Consider the following 17569-nt stretch of genomic DNA (forward strand, 5'->3'; position numbering starts at 1 on the left):
CCCAGGAGGCGCGCCGCGCGGCGGGGACCCGCCTCCCTCCCCGGTGCCACCGCGACCCCCGCCCGCCCGGCCGCGTCCCCGTGCGCGCGGCGGCGGCTCCGGGACGGCAGCCGGCGAGCAGGTGGGGGCGGCGGCCCCGCCTCCGCGTCCCGGCAGCACCAGAGCCGGCGGCCGGGAGCCAGCCGGGCGCTCGGAGCGCAGCGCAGCCCAGCGCCGGGCGACGCGTGGCCGCTGCGGGGTCGCCCGGGAGCTCGCAGGCGGCGGGACGGAGCCCGGAGCCCGGAGTCCGACAGTGACGGAGACGCGGAGGGGCGGAGGCGGCCCCGGCTGGACCGGCTGCAGGTAGCGGCTCGGAGCGCGTCCAGGGCGGCCGAGGGGCCAAGGCGCGTGGTCGCGGCGGCCGCTCGGGCCCGTCCCGAGGCGCAGGGGCCTCGGGCGGAGGCCGGGGTGCTGCGGACCCGCGGGCGGGTGCGGGCGCCCAGCGTCCCCGCCAGGCTACGGTCTCCGGCGGGTCGACTGTCCAGCGCTGGCCAAGAGCCGGCCGCCTGGGCCAGGCCGGAACTGGACGGTGGCGGGGACGGGGTCGCCGCGGGGCTGCCTTGGTGACTTTCCCGGACCAGACTGTCCAAGCTGCTCCCCGCGCTCGGCCTTCTGCGGCCGGCCTCTGCTCAACCCACCCGTCTCACCCCCAGAACAAAAGGCTGGGGTCGCGCTTGGGTGGGAGCTGTCGCGGGAAGGCCAGGAGCGGAGTAAGGACGACCCGGGACATTGCAGGGCCGGAAGTGGCTGGAGAGTACAGGATCAACCCGGGGGTGGCGGGGGAGAACCACCTCAGGGAGCCGGGAAATGACTTGCCCAAGGTCACACAACTCGTGCTGACCGAGCTGGGGCCAGAGTGCAGGTGTCCACTCTCCGCTGAGATCGGCGCTCAAATTGCCCCAGCCATTAAGATCTGGCCACAAAGGAGTTTTGAAGTCCTTTGAGGGGTGAGGAATGGGGTGGCAGAGACTGTCCCCCTACCTTAGGAACACGAGAGATCAAGGGGGGAGCGGGGAGGGATCACAGGAACAGTGCCTTCCGAGGGTGCGTGCCAACCTGCGGGTAGGCGGGGGCGGCGTGGGAACCGACTGTGAGCTGCTCCCTCGAAGATGTTCTGCTGGGACATGCCAGAAGCGTCCCTGACACTCAGGGCGCCTTGGACAAAAGTTGCTGTGGCAGGAAGCTCTGGTGGCACTTAGCTCTCCGTGCCCAACCTGGGGTTCTTGGCTGTAAATGAGGCTGTTGTTTCGCAAACCTCGGGATTTGGAGAGTTTGTGCACCTCAGTCCCCTCCTTGTCACTTCAGAGAGAGGCTTGGAAGAGCATTTCTTGTGGATAGCATTATAGTTATAGGGGAGACCTCAGCCTTCTTTTTCAAAGCTAATGTTCTTTATTAAACTAGACAAAATGATAGTGATCAGAAATAGGGCTGACTTTGGACCTGAGAAGAAGCCCATGGACATGAGGGGGCTTTGGGTTCTGGAAATGCTCCCCACCTTCCTCCAGGAGTGGTCACACGGTTATGAAGCTATGCCTTGAAGACTTGTGCACTTAAGTTTTACCTTAATAAGAAAGTAAATAAACACTGAATGCTAAGAAACACTGCGGTAGCACACAGACCACTGCAGTTTTCCAGCTAATGTATTTTAGAGTTACATTGAAAACCCACACAAACCACGTCAGGAGGAAGGACAGAGGAGCAAATGAAAGTGCAGATTACAAAAATGGCACACACACACAAAATAAAAAAAATTTAAAAGGAAGAAAAGAAAATGGCACAGGCTGCCTGGCCTCACAAAGTCCTGCCTCGTGATCCTTGTCACTAATGTGCCTTTTTTACAGGTGAGAAAATAAAAGGTGACAGAGGCTTAATGACATGCTCACGAAAGCCAGAGATAAGGACCTTGGTACACAGACTCCAAATTCTAGGCATGCATGACAAACAGGCAATTTGGGGTTCTCCAATCCAGGCAAAGGAATCAGGGCTGAGGGACGCCCCTGCTTGGGCCTCCCAGGAGCTTGTGTGCGCACCCTTGGGAGTGCAGTGAGCAGCAGAAGGGATGGAGGAAGTGTCTGTGTGTGTCTAAGAACATTCAGTTTCAGGAATGAGATAAAGCCAGCTGGCCTAGCCTGGCAACGCTCTTTTTAGATTCATTGTTCAGAAACCGTACAGTACAGGTTGTGGTTTTGTAGTCCTGCCGGCACACACGAGAAGAATGAGTAAGAGAGCCTAGACAGGAGCCCAGCGGGAGAGCGTCTAGAATGCTTACCAGTAGAAGTCAACGTTCACTATAGTTCATCATTTATAGACATGCATCTATTGATACTAAAGTTAAAACTACAAAAATAACTCAGCAGAAAAAAAAGAAAACTTATTTTCTAGAAAATATGTTATAAATGTACATCAACCGTGATGTAGACATACTTGTAACTTTAGAAGACAGTAACTTCACATCTAGAGAGAAATCCTGAGAAATTTGTCCTAATGTGTCTTCTAGTGATCTTGTCTAATGTATGCTCTTGAGCTTGTCCTGGTGTGTGCTCCAGTGATCTGGTCCTGGTGTGTGCTCCAGTGAGCTGGTCCTGGTGTGTGCTCCAGTGATCTGGTCCTGGTGTGTGCTCCAGTGATCTGGTCCTAGAGTATGCTCCAGTGATCTGGTCCTAGTGTGTGCTCCAGTGATCTGGTCCTGGTGTGTGCTCCAGTGATCTGGTCCTGGTGTGTGCTTCAGTGATCTGGTCCTAGAGTGTGCTCCAGTGATCTGGTCCTGGTGTGTGCTCCAGTGATCTGGTCCTGGTGTGTGCTTCAGTGATCTGGTCCTAGAGTGTGCTCCAGTGATCTGGTCCTGGTGTGTGCTCTAGTGACCTTGTACTTCAGCCAGCAATTCAGACCTTCAAGCAGCAGCATGCTTGTTTTCGCACCAGGTTAAATGGCCGAGTGGAATGTTCGTCTTGTTCTTGGGTCTGTGAGGTTTGGGTGCAACGACTGTGGGTTAAGTATGATAGCCATGGAGTTGTTTCTGGTGGAGTCCCCCAGCCAAGTGCCACTAAGCATGACTGAATAGCACAGAGTTATCTTTCGGTGAGTTGTGCCTTGTCACAGTAGTGTTCCTGCCATCTGGCTGCTGGGATATTTAGAAAGGAATTGAAATGTTTGACTGACTTGGCTAATAATCTGATAAAACAAAGTTGATGAAGGAACTGTTAAATCAGGGTTCATGTTAGCAGACAATGATTAGTGACTTTTTTACCTTTTTCTTTCTTTGTTTGTGTCTTTCTTTCTTTTCTTTTTCTTTTTTTCTTTTTCTTTCTTTTTTTTTTTTTTTTTTTTTTTGGCCATTTCAGGAAACCAGAGTGTAGCTCGCCCCTGTTGCTCCACACGTCTCTCACTGATTTCGTTCCATAATACACTTGAAACTGCCCCCTTGCTATTCCAGCTGGCCTAAGCTGAATCTGGGGGTGTTTACCACCCAGTTATACAGTCAAGGAATTGCATGATACAGCAGAGTTCAAATGCCAAGAGGAATAAAGTGAAACTAACCAAACATGACAGAGATGTTGGACGGACTGTGCGAGCCAGGCACTGTGGGGAAAATGTCCAAGTGTGTCTTGAAGGCATGACCCTCCTGTGTGGGTGATGAAACGTGGATGGTGGCATCCAGAAGGGGGAGGAGGCATGACTTTGGACCGTCAGGTAGACTCAGCCCTGGGGTAACTGGGCGGCGGTTCTTTGAGTTGTGGGGCAGTGTCCCTAAGAGCGCCCATGGGTGTCATGCTGCATCACTGTTTCGAAGAGCTAATATCTAACTTGTGCCAGCACTAAGGGATTGACGTCAACAAAATCATCCTCAGTGCCCTACTCAGGAAACCCGGTGTTCTTATTTGCACTGTTAAAGGGAATTCTGAACCCAAGGGCTACTGTTCCTCGCGTGATCAAGTGGTACCCAGCTCTGTTCCCCCATGAGCACTCTGGTCCCAGTCCCACCGTGCCTTTCCCCTACCTGCCTCTCCTTTCCTGCAGGTGAGTTCCTGGAGGGCATGTCCTATGCCTGCCTCATTTCTGTTCCCAGCATCAGCACCACACCAACGCCTTCCCTAACAGTTGTTGATTGAGTGCTGAGTGAGCAGATACGTGAAAATCTTCAACAGTGGATTCTCTGTGGTTTGACTTTCTGCCTCATTCTTCTCTGGTGCTCTGGATTTTCTGCTGTGATCACTCACATGACTTGTAAGGGCTGAAGGTTTTCAAGCTCCATGTGTAAAGGCAGAATGCTTCTCGTCTTCAAAGGAGCTCAATATTATTTTTCTTTTGTATGGCGTAATATTGAACACCTGAGCTTGAGTTTTGTACTTATCACTTACCTCTTGTATGATCCTAGACTCTTGTTTTGTTTGTTTGTTTTTGTTTTTGTTTTTCGAGGTAGGGTCTCACTCTAGTCCAGGCTGACCTGGAATTCACTATGCAGTCTCAGGGTGGACTCGAACTCACAGCAATTCACCTACCTCTGCCTCCCAAATGCTGGGATTAAAGGTGTATGCCACCACGACCGGCTAGACTCATTTCTTAACCTCTGTGTGCCTTAGTTTTCTTATCTGTAAAATAAGAATAATAAGAGTACTTACAACTGTGGTAAGTAGGACAATGCCTCACTCATAGTAGTGTGCAACAAATTAGTGACATTTTTTATTATGATAGTGATCTGATGCTTTAAAAATTGTTGGGCCCACATATTTCCTGGTCCATAAAGCCAATGAGGCATTTACCAGAAATGAGTATTAAATAATATGAAGTCCATAATGAAGTGAGCTTAAAGGAGCACAGAGAAGAAAATGCGATGGAACCAGAGATAGACAACAGGAGTATATTATAAGGTGAGGAAAGTAGTTTCCAGAAGTGGGTTCAAGCCGGTCAGTGCTTCCCAGCAGCCAACACAAGAAGAAAGCACACACAGTTACCTGAACCACAGTGGCCATGAGATAAACACAGATCAGTTACCCTGCTCTTCCCAGTCCTGAAACCTAGGACAACTTTCTCCTGGCAAGTCGTTAAAGCTGTCGCTGTTGCCATAGAGATCCATATCTTCCCCATCTTCTTGCTTGCAGACAGGGAGAGTTTTGTGGCAGAAGACAGCACAGTTTCCTAGAACTCTAGTGCCTACACTTCTGGAGAAAGGATCCCGAGCACATCTCATGACGTGCTCTTGCAGGAGGGGTCAGGATACCACGGGCAAAGGGTTTGTGATTTTCTTAGCTTTGTGCCTAGGGGAGAGGAAAGGTTCATCCTTTCAGAGATGGTAATTCTGTGAGTCTGGGAACAGGTCAATCCCATTCTCAAATCCACTGGTCCCAATTTTTTTTTTTTTTTTTTTTTTTTTTTTTTTTTGGTGTTTGTGTGTGCGAGAGAGTGAGGGCACATGGGCCAGGGAGTGTGCAAGGCCCAGCACATGCTAGGCCAGTCCTCACCTTCCGCCTGCTTTGTAGACAGGCTCCCTCATTATTCCTCATTCATTGCTGTGCCAACCATACCACCTGGAACACAAAATTACACGAAATTCTCCTGTCTCCACCTCGACGCACTGGGAGTATGGAAACTCACTATGGCTTCTGGCTTTTACATGGGGCCTGGGGACCTGAGCTCGGGTACTCAGGCTTGCATGGCCAACACTGCCCTGACTCAAGCCATTGAAATGAGCCACATTAGTTTACCTCAAGCAGAAAAGATCCAAGAGCGTTACTGGGCACCAGAGTCCTTACCAGATGATTGTGATTCTGGGTCTTCTTCTTCACACTGCTAGTCCATAGCTTGCTTGTTCCTCAGAAGTCCTAATCAACCTATGTGGAAAAGAAGAAATCTACTTCTGGCAAAAATGAATGGTGCTATATTTTTCCATATTTTTTATAATTGGAATAATGTTAGTCATGTTGTTTGAGTGTGTGTGTGTGTGTGTGTGTGTGTGTGTGTGTGTGTGCACGCCCAGATATGACTGCATTGCATCTTGATTGCATTTAAGCACTAAAATAAATAAAAACATCTGGATCTACCTAGAATAAATACAAGTTTGTCATGTGGAACTAGAGAAAGGCAGTCAAGGGCTGCTGCAAGTTGCTCATGCAGTGCTATCAGAGACCAGCTTCTTGCCTTCTTCCTGCTTCTCCATCCTTGCTCTGGAGAATGCCCTCCTCCATCTGGCTACCTTCTGGTCACAAGGGCTTGCACAGACAGGCTAGGTAAAAAGAAAGGGCAGGACAAGTAACTAGAGTGAAATTTAGTCTATTAGGGAGCTTTGTGAAGTTTTGTTCAGAAAATGCCTTCCCAGGGTTACAGCTCATTAGCCCAAATGATTTCCACAAGCTTGTTCAAATGTGAAAACAAATCTTTTTGGCTGACTGAACTGCACCCCTTGACATTAGAGGTTCTACCATGAGAGAAAGAGGATGGCTAGTGAGTGGGCAACCAGCACCGCCACTATTAGCCATATCCCTGACTTAATTAGCAAGGACAGAAAGCCACTTGGTCATTTTATATGTTACACTTTTATAGATCCTTTTGGGATTAACACTGAGAAGGAAATTCACTCAAGTGCCTATATGAAGATTCCATTACTGCTCTTACTAACCCTGCTCCTTTTCTGAACCAGATCTAAAGTTCTGTTTGCCAGAGGGCCTCATACTTGCTTCTCTCTGCCTGGCCCACCACCCCCAATGTCTGTGGCTTTTCCTTATTGATACTCAGTTGTCAGGCAAGGAGCTCTGCAGTGGCTCTGGGCTCTTCCCCCTCCCCATCCCACAGGCGCTGTCTCATTTCTGCCCCGGCTCTGCCCCCTTGCTGGGACTTCCACTCGGATAAACCTGCGCTTAGGCGGGTCCTTGACGGATCTGTTTGCTGTATCTTCTCCACTGCTTTTTGTCCCCACACCCCCATACACAGTGCCAGAGTGGGTTCTGGAAACACACATGTGATCAACATCTTCCTTTTTATTTTTACTTGCATGTGATTGTACAGATTCACAAGACCCACTAGGATATTTCCATGTGTGCAGTTGGCCTAAAACTTTACAAACTAGAGCCCAAGACAGAACTCTGGGTGTCTTGTGTGCTGTGAGCACCTTTCTACTCGTCCTCCACTGGGCACAGCTGGCTTGAGCTGACCTTGCAGTCATAGAAGTCCCAGTCCCCAGTTTCTTTCTTCTGCCCTTGGCTTATCCATTCCCCATGGAACCAGTTCATTGCTCCCTCATTCATGTTTCCAAAGCACTTATATTCTTTCCCTGGATTGCATTTTCTCTGAGATGAATAATACTGCACTGTTTTGGTGGTTTTTTTTAAATTGTAGCTTCACTGAATTATAATACACAAATGAAAAATAACTTCTGCAATTCCAGTGGTTTTTAGGATATTCAGAGGCATGTAGCCATTGTTAAGGACATCTTCGTCGACCAAGAGAAGCCCACTGCTTCCCCTCTCATCCCATCCTCTCAGCCCCACCAGTCTTCGTATTCCTGTGGATTTACCAGTTCTGGCCGTTTTCTATGAGTGGAACTATACAGACATGGTCTTTCGTGCTGGCATCCTCTCTCTTAGTTTAATACTTGTAAGGTTCTGCCCTGTCGTAGCATGGGCAGTAGTCTGTGTCTTAATTGCTAGATAATACTGCATCATAATATAGCCATACTGCAGTTTGTTGGTCCATTCATAAGTTCATGGCCGCTTGACTTATGTGTGTTGATTATACCTAATGCTGGGCTAGGAGTGTATGGCAGTAGTGGAGCACTTGCCTGAAGAGTGCAAGGCCCTGTGCTTGATTCCCACAGAAATAGACAAACAAGGAGTTTGAGAGTTGGCTCAGAGGTTAAAGACACATGCTTGCAAAACTTGCTGGTCTGGGTTCAATTCCCCAGCACCCACAGCTGCAAGGCACAGAAAGTGGTACCAGGTGTTCATTTGCAGGGGCAAGAGAATTGCCTACACACGCATACACATATACACACACACACACGCACACACACATAATTTTTTTTTAAAGAAGAAGAAAAGAGAAACCCGAATGAATAATACTGCTGTAAGTGTTCATGGGCAAGTGTGTATGTGGACTTTGTACATTTCTTAAGTACATCCCAAGGAGTGGAATTTCTGGGGCCTAGGGTAATTTGATGCTTAACATTTTAAGGAACTACCAAAGATTTCAAAAGTGGTCTTACTATTTCCCCTGTACAGGCGAAGTATATGAAAATTCCACCACAACTTTTAGTGTTTTGCTATCATTTTCATTCTTATATTTTCAACTTTTAATAATCATTTGTTTTGACAGTGCCTCTTGTAAAAAAGATACAGTTTATTGAAAAATCTGAATAGCTCTCTATCTTTAAAAAATCTGTTTGATTATTGTAATTACTGATATGTTGGAACTTGTTTTGTTTTTCTATACTGTGTACTTTAAGGGTAAGCTGCCACTACCAGCTGTCACCTGGGGACAAGACATGCTCATGGATCTGTGAATTCATTTATCCACTGAGTCCTAATTATCTGTTCATCCTGGCCATGCCTGCTGGTTGGGATACTGCTGACGCATAAACATTTGTGAATATTGTTAACACAAAAGGCACAGCTCTCACCTCAAAAGGGATGAGTTTATTCTGGAACCAAATATAAGAAACCATAGCCCAGGAACACAGATTTAGGTTACCCCAAATTCCATGTTCCAACATTTTAAAATTTGATGAAGATTTTATAGTTACAGAACAAAAGAAAGTTATAAATCAAGGCACATTTCAAATACATTGGCTGACCATCAGTAGGTAGGTTATAGGAAATCTGGGACATCTCCACCACAGGCTTCAGATTGTTTTCTAATGACATTCTTAGCCCTTGGGTTGATGGAATCTGGGGATCAGTTCTGACATTCCAAAAAAAGTAGCACCTGATCAACTGATACTCACATAGACAGGTCAGGCACAGAGGTGGAAAATGAATGGCTATGAAGGGGCTAAAAGTAGCCCAAGGTCATTTGGCTCTGACTTGCAATAGTCCAGCTCTTGGTCACAGGAGCTTTATCAGCCCATTCAGCCTTGCTAGAAGTAGGTGCAGTGGATGCAATGCTTTCAAGGAACTTTAGTTCACAATATGATCACTACATATTGCACCCTCGTATCAAATTATCATGTTGTACCTCATCAACATGTACAATTATTATGTGTCAGTGAAAAATATGCTGAGATAGGGGCTGGAGCAGTGGCTCACCAGGTAAGGCACTTGCCTGGATGACCCTGGTTCAATTCCCCAGTACCCACTTGTAGCAGGATGGCACAAAGTAACGCATGTGTTTGGAGTTCATTTGCAGTGGATAGAGGTCCTGGTGTGCACATTCTGTCTCTCTCTCTGTCTCTGCCTGCAAGCAAATAAATAAAAATATTTTTTTAATATATTTTTAAATTTTTAATTTATTTATTTGAGTTCGACAGACACAGAGAGAAAGACAGATAGAGGAAGAGAGAAAGAGAATGGGCACGCCAGGGCTTCCAGCCTCTGCAAACGAACTCCAGATGCGTGTGCCCCCTTGTGCATCTGGCTAACGTGGGACCTGGGGAACTGAGCCTCGAACCGGGGTCCTTAGGCTTCACAGGCAAGCGCTTAACCGCTAAGCCATCTCTCCAGCCCAATAAAAATAATTTTAAAAGTATGCTGAGAACAGGGCTGGAGAGAAGGCTTAGCAGTTTGGGTACTTGCCTATGAAGCCTAAGGATTCATGTTCCACTCTCCAGATCCCACATAAGCCAGATGCACAAAGTTGAGATAAATGCAAGGTTGCACATGTCACTAGGTGGCAAAAGCATCTGGAGTTCAATTGCAGTGTCTGAGGCCCTGATGTGCCAATTCTCTTTCTCTCTTTCTTTCTTTCTTTCTTTCTCTCTTTCTTCTCTCTCTCTTTTTTCTCTCTCTCTAAAATAAAAATAAATAAATAAATAAATATGATGAGAGTGAAGTGCTCAGCAAAGTCTGGGTAGATATAGAAGGACAAAGTGCAACCCACTCCCTGGGATCATATGTCCTTGTCATGTGGTAGCTGTTTGTCTCAGGGTGATGACATCATTGAGGCTTCCTTTCTTCACTTGTGAAAAGGGGATGACAGCATGTGTTATGCAGAGGGTTTTTATTTGAGGTGGATGGAAGAAAGAGAATAGTTAAGTAACCAGTAGAACTGCTACACACAGCAGAACATGTACTGTCTGAACTGGTTAATGAATTGATGGACAGAGTACTGTTTGTTTTATCATGGGCATCGGTATTGGTCTGGGCAGTGCTGGGGATCAAACCCAGGACTTTACACATGCTCTACCACCAACTACACCCCAGCCTCAGTGTCCATCAGTGGCAAGACACCAGCCATGTCTACTCAGGGAATAAAGTTATAGTGAAAAATGAACTATTATAGCACGGTGCATTGACCTCCCCCTACCCCAAACTAAGAATCAAAGAAAAGATACAGAGGTACACTTTCTTTAAAAAAAATATTTATTTATTAGAAAGAGAATGTGTGTGGATATACCAGAGCCTCTTGCCACTGCAAAAAACACCAGACACATGCACCACGTTGTTTATCTGGCTTTACATGGTTACTGGGGAATTAAACCTGAGCTGTAGGCTTCGCAAGCAAGTGTCCTTTCACTGCTGACACCTCCCCACCCCAAAGGTGTACTTTCTGCTTCCTCTTAATGACAGAAATTGATTTTTAATTCTCCAGTGTCACTTAGAGCTGTTATTTATCCTAATATTCTTTTTAAAAATTGCGTGTGTGTGTGAGAATGAGAGAGAGATATGTGGGAGTGAGTGTGTGTGGGCACACTTACGCCACTGCACATTTGGAGGTCTGAGGATAACCTTGAATGTTTGTCCTCTTCTTCAATTTGCTTGAGACAAGGGCTCCCTTGGTTTTTGTTTGTTTTGTTTTGTTTGAGGTAGGGTCTCACTCTAGTCTGAGCTGACCTGTAACTCACTTTGTAGCCCAGGCTGACCTTGAACTCAGGAAAATCCTCCTACCTCAGCCTCCCAAGTGGTGGGATTAAAAGTATGGGCCACCTCACCAGGCTTCCCTTGTTTTTGTTGCTCTATGTGTGCCAGTCTGGCTGGCCCTTGAGCTTCAAGACTCTCCAGAGTCTGCCTCCCATTTCCAGAGGCACATTGAGGTTGTAAATGTATGTGTCTGTCACCTTGCATCCAGCTTTACTGGGGAATGAAACTCAGGCTGGCAAGCTTGTGAGCAAGCACCTTTAACTGCTGAGCCATCTCAACAGCCCTATTCTAATACTCTTTTAAAGCTTGGATAAGGTATTTTTGTTTCAGTTATGCTGCTTTGATGCAATTCAGAGGAAAAATAAAAGAACTTCAGAAATAATTACCTAACACATGGAAAGCAATTTTCCTGAATTTAAAGTTCACCTTCCCCTCATTTTAACAGCTGTTGATGATTGCTGTCAGTGCTTGCTTGTCACATTCGTGTGTCTGCCACACAGCTTAGCACTCACTAGCAGAGTCCAGGAGGAAGGGGAAGAGTGGGTGGAGCCAGGCCGGGGTGTGCCTTCCTGCTGCTCATGGGTGTTCTAAATGACAACAAACACGCATGGTGAGTTCTACGTGATGGGGTTTGACCTGCAGTCATTTTTACATTATCCATGCAAATTATACACATGCCAAAACAAGGTGACCCAGGACATCTGTCTTTAGGAACTGGGGTTCATATTATGCAGCTGGAAGGAGGAAGCCAACAGTTCTTATTTCAGACCTATGACCTCTTGGCCAGCATCTCTGTGTTCTTGCATTTAATGAATCGCAAGGATCACTTACAGCTGGAACAAAATTACAAGTGACTCATGTCCAATAGAACTTCTTAAATGGTGGGGTCATATAACTAAATGAGGGTCACAAAAACAGCAACAGTAAAAGGTTTCTGAATATTCGATAGCTGTGTTGATCAAATCAAAATCAAAAGGATAGTGAACCCAAGGTGTTTCTGGCCAGCTTTGTCCCTGACGCAACGTGTGACTTCATGGCAGCCTTGACTCTGAACACACATGTGCACTTTCCACTGCACGTGCCACAATGTCATACAGCCCAGAAGAATGCTGCCTGAACCACCTCAGCTCAGATCAGATGTGTTTGGACCATTGTGTTGTATTGAGTCACAGTGGTTTTACTATATGTAGTAACTTTTCTGCTCTTGGAAAACATAATGGTTTAGTTACTTCTCAACATGTTTCAAATTAGTGTATTTTTGGGTTGTGTTGCATTAAATGTTTGATTTTAAAATTTGCTGCTTGAGTTGCTGATTTGAATTTCATTCAAAAATTGTTAAATGGATTTTAGCTTGGGATTTGGATTTTGTTTTTAAATATTTATTTATTTATTTGCAAGGAATGACAGAGAGAGAAACATAAAGAGAATGGGGAGAAGGAATAGGCCTGCCAAGGTTTCCTGCCACTGCAAATAAAGTCTAGATCTTATGCCTTTTATGTGGGTACTGGGGACTTGAACCAGGACTGCCAGGCTCTGCAAGCTAGCACCTTTAAGCACTGATTCATGCCTCCAGCCCTTCTCCTGCAATTTTTAATAAGGCCCTGAACACAGATCAACACAGCAACGGAAAAATGCCAGAGGTTCTTTTGAAGTCTTACTGCATCAAATATTCATCCAAGATTTTACTTTTAAGTAAATTAAGCACAATACAATCCATCAATTTGCAAGTTGGTTTTCTTTAATAAATAGTAAAAATTACACCATTAATTTCTTCTATGATTTGTTGACAGTAAATGTTGGATTTGTATGCCTGTTATATGTACCTAGATATCCATAACTGTGTAAAAACTTCTCTAGTGAAGAGAAGTTATGAGTGAAAGTTTGAGAAAGTCTACACTAGAGAATCATGTGAGAGTTCCTCACTGTACCCTAACCATGCATTAACACAAGAATTAAGTTTGTAGGGTTGTGAGTGGCATATGGAGAATTCGTGGTTCCATAGTTGCCTATTTTCCTGGTATGCTGGCCAGTCATCTCACACTGTGGATGGCTATTGCAAAGATGTCTCTGTGTGGGACAGACCATGAGGCTCCTCCTCCATAGCTGCTCCATTAGACCAAATCATCAAGATGTCTTTATACATTTGAAGCAACAGAATGCTCTTCCGGTTCAGATAGTACAAAACTTCATAGTTTTTCCAAATAAAGATGTGCTTTGTGAGTTGGTGAGGTTCTTATTAATTACTAATCCATGAAATTAATTTTGGGGATGAATAACACTGTGCATGATGCATACTTTTATACTGTACAAAAAGGGGACCAAGGAGATGGCTGTTGGCTAAAGTGCTTGAAATGCAAGACTGAGGACCTAGTTTGGATCTCCAGCACCCACATAAAAATTCCAGACATGGTGGTGTGCACCTTGTAACCCCAGTACTGGGGAGGTGGAGACAGGAACATCTCCAGGGCTTGTCCACTAGCTAGTCAAGCTGATTGGTGAGATCTGCATTTGGTGAGAGACTGTCTTGGAAAATGAGGCGGAAGTGAATGAGGAAAATACCCAGTGTCAACTTCTGGCCTCCGTATGCAAGAACACGCACACACTTGCATGCCCACCCATATGATCACGCATATACACACATGTAGAAAAAAAGTACATAGTTTAGAGTGTTTCTCACCCCCATTCTCGGACCACCTAGCTATTAGGCATTTTTCAAGACTTTCCTACAACATATAAGCATGAGCATGTATATAAATACACACTTATGGCATAAATAAAAATCCTACTCAGTATATGTAGATTTGCTACTGCTTGCTCTCTCCCCGTACTATAACTTGGAGACCTTTCCATATTGCTACATTAAAGCTTATCAGCTATCTAGTATGTCATTATAGAGTGTACATTGTCATTTACATTATATTCCATTGTCATTGTCCCCAGTTCCTCTACAATGCTGGCATGTGGTCATGTCAATACTATATACTCTTGTCCTGTTGCTGACTTTAGCTGGAATTTGTTGAGTCATTTCCCATTTACCATGGTGTATTTTGAGCATTGTTAAAAAAATGAAATAATTGAAAGGCAGTTATTGTGTTGTTGCTATCTTTTCTTGCTAAATTTGCTTTAACATGTCACTTAACATTCTGTTTTCTCTTTGGGTTTGTATCCGTGTATCACACTTAGGAGATGAATTCTGTTTAAAGGTTTTTAATGCATGAATTTATAATTATAGCTTAGGCAATCCCCTGGGTAGTATTTTTTTTTTTTTTCGAGGTAGGGTCTCACTCTGGCCCAGACTGACCTGGAATTCACTATGGAGTCTCAGGGTAGCCTTGAACTCATGGCAATCCTCCTATCTCTGCCTCCTGAGTGCTGGGGTTAAAGGCATGTGCCACCACGCCCAGCTCCTGGGTAGTATTTTTTATTGACTTGTTTTTAACAGTGAATATTTACTGATCACCTCATCATCAATGCCAAATATCTGCTTCTTCCTTCCTCTGCACAATCCCTTTCTAAGCCTCATTTGAACCATCCAGTTTTAGCTGATAATAATCATTTTCCTTAGTTTTTGTAGTATCTTTATTTTTCTCTTCCTCCATGATGGTCTCTTCCTCCATGGTGATCATGGTTCCCTTTTTACTTTCATGACCTACACACACACACACACACACACACACACACACACACACACACATACACAAACACAATTAAATCTAGAGTCTGCATACAAGGGAAAATTCATCTACATTTGACTTTTTTTTTCTTTTTGCTTAACATAATCATCTCCAGTTCCATCCATGTTCCTGAAAATGTCAAATTCATTCCTATCTGGGACCATAATTTCATGAGTACATTGCACTGAGTTCTACAGATAACTAAATACTCACTGCCATTTCTTTGGCCCTATTTTTGTCAACTCCTACTTAGTTAGTGGGGTTTTTTTCCCCTATAATAGCATTATCAACACAAATTCAGGAATGTACTTTACTCTGTTAACAACATTTGGACATGCCTCTCTACCAATAGTGTGGCTAGCTATATATACTGTGGGGCTTTGAATGGAAATGTATGTCTCCCATAGACCCAGATATTCTTGATTAAGCTTCTAATTCTTTAGCAGAAGGAGCTCTGCTGGAGTAGGCATGTCACTGGGGGTGGATATTGAGTTCAGCCCCACTACATCTGCAGTCATGGTGTCCTGTGTGAGAGCACAGAGCTCTGTGAGCTTCTGAGGTCTGGAGTCATAGTGTCTGTTGTTAGAGAAGAGGGATCTGTGATATCCTGAGGTCTGCAGTCATGGTGTCCTGTGTGAGAGAACAGTGCTCTGTGACCTCCCTGAGGTCTGCTGTCATGGTGTCCTGTGTGAGAGAACAGTGCTCTGTGACCTCCCTGAGGTCTGCAGTCATGGTGTCCTTCATTTTTACCTACTTCCTGTGTTTTTCCCACCTGGAGATTGGCAGCACTGGCCCATTTACTGATGTTCAGACTTGTTGAAATGGAGATTAACAAAGAATATTATTTCACACCCCCTTAGTTTTTCCTTCCCATTTTAGTGTGAAATGGTTTACGAGAGAAGATATAGAGGCATTTCTTTTTACTCTACCATGAGCAAATACCTACATATGTCAAATAAAGTGGTTTGTCACCGGGCAGGCAGGGTGGCCCACAGCTTTAATCCCATTACTTGGAGGCTTGCTGTGAGTTCTAGGATGCATAGGGGATTGTTGTGTGGGCAGTGCCAGCCTGGGACTATAGAGTGAGTTCCAGGTCAGCTGGGGCTAGAGTGAGACTCTGCCTTGGAAAACCAACAAAAAAAAAGAAAAAATTTTCATCTTAGCCCACTTTCTGTAACAATAACAAAGTTCTGGACCCTGGAAAACTTGAGAAGAAAAGAGGTTTATTTAGCTCTTTTGTGATGTGAGGTTTTATCTGGATGGTGCTTTTCTTTATAAAGGGTAGGCTGTGTCACTTCCCCACTACTGCTAGCTCTGATGAAATACTTTCCTTTGGGGAAATGTCAAAGATGAGGAAACTGTGTCTGATGAGGGTTCTTGTAGATGGCAGCACATGGAAAGCAAGTAGACAGAGGCGGGTGAGCCACTTCACAACCTGTGGTCACAGTAACTCTTACTGTCCTGCCAAACGTAACCCATCTCTGAAGCTGGGCATTCATCCTTTTAGAAGGCAGCCCTGAATGATGTACTGGTCCTTGACCAGGCAGTGACTCTGACAGGCTCCACCACTTCTCACAGCACTGCACTGGGACAGGCGTGCAACACATGGACCCTTGGGAGCAACCTATATTCAAACACAGCAGCAAGTAAGAAAACTCAGCAGTGCTGTAGTAGGCTGAGTTCAAAGTTAGGATGAGAGCTAGAGTTTGACTCCATGGCAAAGAGCCTGGAGAGGGGTCGGTATCAACTCTGGGAGTGAAGTCACGGAGTCTGGAAGGTGCTACCTGCCAGTCAGAGTAGCAGGCTTGGTTGTCAGTGAGCTATACTCAGGCTGGCTGCCACTGGAAGGATTCTGCCTAGTGACTGAGATGACAGTGGCAACTTGCGGCTGACTGAAGTCCTCACTCCAAGCTAGACAAGGAGTCCCTACTGCCATAACCTCCCTGGCCTTCTCTGGTCTATAGACGCAGCAGCCGGAACCCTGAGATGGTAACAGTTCACATCCAAGGCCCCCAGGTGAGAGTTGGAGGAGAGGATGCGTCTTCTGTGGCAGCTGTGCCGCCTCCAGTCCACAGGGGTCTCCGCCAGGACAGCACCTTTGCAGAGCTCGCAGTCCTCAGGGAAGAGCTGCTACCTAGATGGAAGAAATTGACATCATCAAGTACATTAAAGAGGGGGCTATTCATTTTTGTAAAACGACTCATCTTACAACATTGAAGGCAGGTTTCTGTTGATGAATGACTCCTCATTTTAATGCAAAAGACCTCTATTTCCCAAGACAAGAAATGGCATTTGACTGTTATATAAAACTTTCATATAAATAGGTGATTATACATAACTTTTTCTTCTTTTAGTCAACTCAGAGAAGAAAATAGAAAAGGGACAAAAAAAATCAGTATTTTCTCCCTTTGCCCATGGGAACCATATATACAGTGGATTTTATGGCTTTCAGCCTTAATTTAAATAAACCCAAGTCAGTGGTGAATATTATCAATATTACCGATTTTACCAAATGCTGTTCAAATATTATAATGAATTCAATGAATGAGCTGGGAACTGATTTGCATTTTAGTAAGTCTTATAAAAGGAAATCAATTCATGAGCTTATTGTAGGTGTAGCATACTCGGGTTTGCACTTGACTGTGGTTAAGGTGTGTGTTCATATTAGAATCCATGTGCTTATTACTGTCTGGGGAGGGCAGAGTGGACACCATTTCCAGAGCTGACATTGGCCAGGTGTTTCTTGCACCTACTGTACTGGGAGAAAGATGGTCCCAAAGGGGCCAACGCTTCTAACATTTCCACTATAAGAGCTTCTCCAAGTGTGGTCCTCAGAGAAACAGTATTCTCTTG

The 17569-nt window shown here is 45.3% G+C and overlaps 1 protein-coding gene across 2 annotated transcripts in view; it reads left to right on the top strand.

The window, feature by feature from the left end:
- The first annotated feature begins 237 nt into the window (after positions 1–237).
- The window catches only part of Wipf3 (WAS/WASL interacting protein family member 3), a 110014-nt gene continuing 92682 nt past the window's right edge, over positions 238–17569 (top strand). For both annotated transcript variants that reach the window (XM_045136118.1, XM_045136117.1), the window contains exon 1: positions 238–342. The gene's annotated coding sequence lies outside the window, so the exon portion shown is untranslated. The remainder of the gene's footprint in view (positions 343–17569) is intronic.

The sequence above is a fragment of the Jaculus jaculus genome, chromosome 16 (genome assembly GCF_020740685.1).
Source record: "Jaculus jaculus isolate mJacJac1 chromosome 16, mJacJac1.mat.Y.cur, whole genome shotgun sequence".
Taxonomy (NCBI): Eukaryota; Metazoa; Chordata; class Mammalia; order Rodentia; family Dipodidae; genus Jaculus; species Jaculus jaculus.